The following is a 2,962-nucleotide window of genomic DNA, read 5'->3' on the forward strand; positions in this document are numbered from 1 at the left end:
TAGGCAATTGAGGTTGGAGCCAGGCATCCTTAGCTGTGGCCTTGGGCTATCCTTTGAGGCCTCTCAGTTCCACCCACCATTACAGACCTCAGTCAGGGCCAGTGAGTGACTCATAGAGGTTCACTTACTATGAGTCTGATGCCTATCTCTGCACAAGGGACTAGGCCTTGGGACAGACTTACAAGTAAACATGGAAAGCCAATTAGTTAATTTAAGTCTTGCACAGGGCAACTTCATAGAGTTCTCTCTCACTACTAAAATATACATTCTTCACAAATGTGCACAAAAAAATTCACCAAAACAGGCTATACACTCAGCCATACTATGAGCTTCCCTAAATTTTTCTAGGGTAACAGCAGACAGCGTATGCTTTCGAACCACAAAGGAATTAAATAAGAAATCACTAGGAAACAGCTCTTTAGAAAACTAAGGCAAAAGGATCATTGTGATAGGAGTTTGAGACCAGCCTGGACTACAAAGTGAGCTCAAGGCCAGCCTGAACTGCACAAAGAGACTTCGTCTCAAAAAGACAAAAAAGTGGGCTGGGGAGATAGCTCAGTAGAATAAACACTTGCCTGGCAAGTGCAAGGTCCTGAGTTCAATCCCTGGTACCACAAAAAAAAGAGAGAGAGAGAGAGAGAGAGAGAAAAGAAGAAAGACACAGACAGATAGAAAGAAAGAAAGAAAAGGCTGGGGAGATAGCTCGGCGGTCTAAGCATCTGCCTGGTAAGCACAAGGTACCACATGCCATGCTGGCCCTGAAACATCAGGTGTGCTGTGCTGGCCACCAAGACTGGGCATGGTGGTGCACCCCTATACCCTGAGCACTGGGGAGGCTGAGACAGGAAGATCACTATGAGTCTGAACTGCATAGCGAGATCTCTACCAAAAAAAAAAGAAAAAATTAAAAAGAAAAAAAATTAGAAATTAAATAAATTGAATGCAAATTTTAAAAAATATATCAAAACTGGGCCTGGTGGTGCACATCTGTAATCCCTATACTCTGCTAGACTGAGCTAGGAGATCAAAAATTGGAGCCCAGCCTGAGCCTGAGCAACTTAGCAAGAACTTATCTCAAAATAAAATTAAAAAAAGGGTCACAGATGTTGCTCAGTGCGAAGGCCCTGGATTCAACTTCAAGTACAATTTTTAAAAATTGCTAATGAAAAGAGGACTGGTGAGATAGCTCAGTGGACTAGGCACCTGCTTAGGCAAGTGCAAGGTCCAGGGTTCAATCCTTGGTACCACATGCCATGCAACCCTGTGCCAGTCACTGAGTCCAGACAAGATGTCACATGCCTATAATCCCAGCACTGGGGAGACTGAAGACGAGAGGATCACTACAAGCTTGAACCGCGTAGTGAGACCCTGTACCAAATACATTTTTTAAAAAATAATATAAAACAAACGTACTGAGCAAAAGAAACCAGATATGAAAGTATATGCTATCTGATTCCATTCACATGAGACTATAAAAAGCAACTCTGTCTAAAGTGACAGAAAGGTAGGCCCTGCCTCATGATGAGGATGGGATGATGGAAGAAGCTAGGAAGAAATGCAGGGGATAATTGGGTGATGGAAATGATGTCTGTCTTGGTGGTGAAGGTGGTTGTGTGAGTTTATAAATTTGTCAGAACTGACAGAAAGGCACACTTAATCCAAGTGCCATGAACTGCATATAAATTATACTTCTATAACTGATTTTGTAAAACAAGTAATCGGCCAAAATGGCAGGAAATTTCTGCTTCTGAAAGCAGCCCAAGTTCTGAAGTCATTTCCTCCAAGACTGGACCAGCTTAGCTTCACAGAGACAAAGCTGAGGCAGGTTTACAGCTCTTGGGAACAGACAGGTGAGGCACACGTTGAAAACAGCAGCAGCACTGCACTGTGGTAAATGACTTCACTGGTTGGTTGAATGTTAAGCAGATTTCAGAAACAAAATTAATGCTGTGATGACTCACAGAAGTATATGAGTGACAGCCACAGCCCTTAGACAGATGGTGTGTGTGTGTGTGTGTGTGTGTGTGTGTGTACACACACAGGCGTGTGCAAGAATTATAATTGGTACAGGTAGTAGAGATTTTCCTGCACAGAATTTCTATGGCTATTCCCAGAAGAAGAACAAAACATCACTTGCTGACAATAGATTATCAATAGGCAAAACAGATATTTTACCCTTTCTGGGCAGGGAGACTATAGACTAAGGATGGAAACCAATACTGCTCTACCACTGGGCTACATCCCTAGCTCTTTTTATCTTTTATTTTGACATAAAATCTCATTAAGCTGCCCAGGCTGGCCTCAAACTTTTGAACCTCCTGCCTCAATCTCCTGTGTAGCTGGGATTACAGGGATCTGCCACCATTCCCTTTCTGATCCTTGATGCCAGTTAACATAAAAACAAACAACAATGCTTACAGCAAAAGACTCCACTGACATAGAACCCTTTAGTTTCAAGTGAATAACACAGAACAAATATTTCTTTGATCTTGACTCATCCCAGATGATTCTATCCTCTTTCCTAAAAGGAGTCTGTTGCCAGTTATACTTTTCACACTTAACTGTTACTTGTAGTTCACTGGCTAATTTATTTTAATTATAAACTTTGGCCAGGTGTGGTGGCACACTTCTGTAACCCCAACACTCAGGAGGCTGAGACAGGGGGATCACTGTGAGTTCCAGGCCAGGCTGGGCTACAAGTAAACTCAAGTTCAGCCTGAACTACACAGAAAGACCTTGTCTTAAAAAGAAATTTTGTTGGGGCTGGGGAGATGGCTCAGTGGAATAAGCACTTCCCTGGCAAACGCGTGGACCTGAGTTCAATCCCTGGTTCCGCAAAAAGAAAAAGAAAAAGAAATTTTGTTTAAAGTGTTTACGCCATTTAATTACAAACTTTCAACACATATGATAGTAGGATGGCCATGAAGGGATTAAAAAGAGCAGCTAATACATTTGGAAATCA

Source organism: Octodon degus, unplaced genomic scaffold (genome assembly GCF_000260255.1).
Source record: "Octodon degus isolate 3935 unplaced genomic scaffold, OctDeg1.0 scaffold00031, whole genome shotgun sequence".
Classification (NCBI taxonomy): Eukaryota; Metazoa; Chordata; class Mammalia; order Rodentia; family Octodontidae; genus Octodon; species Octodon degus.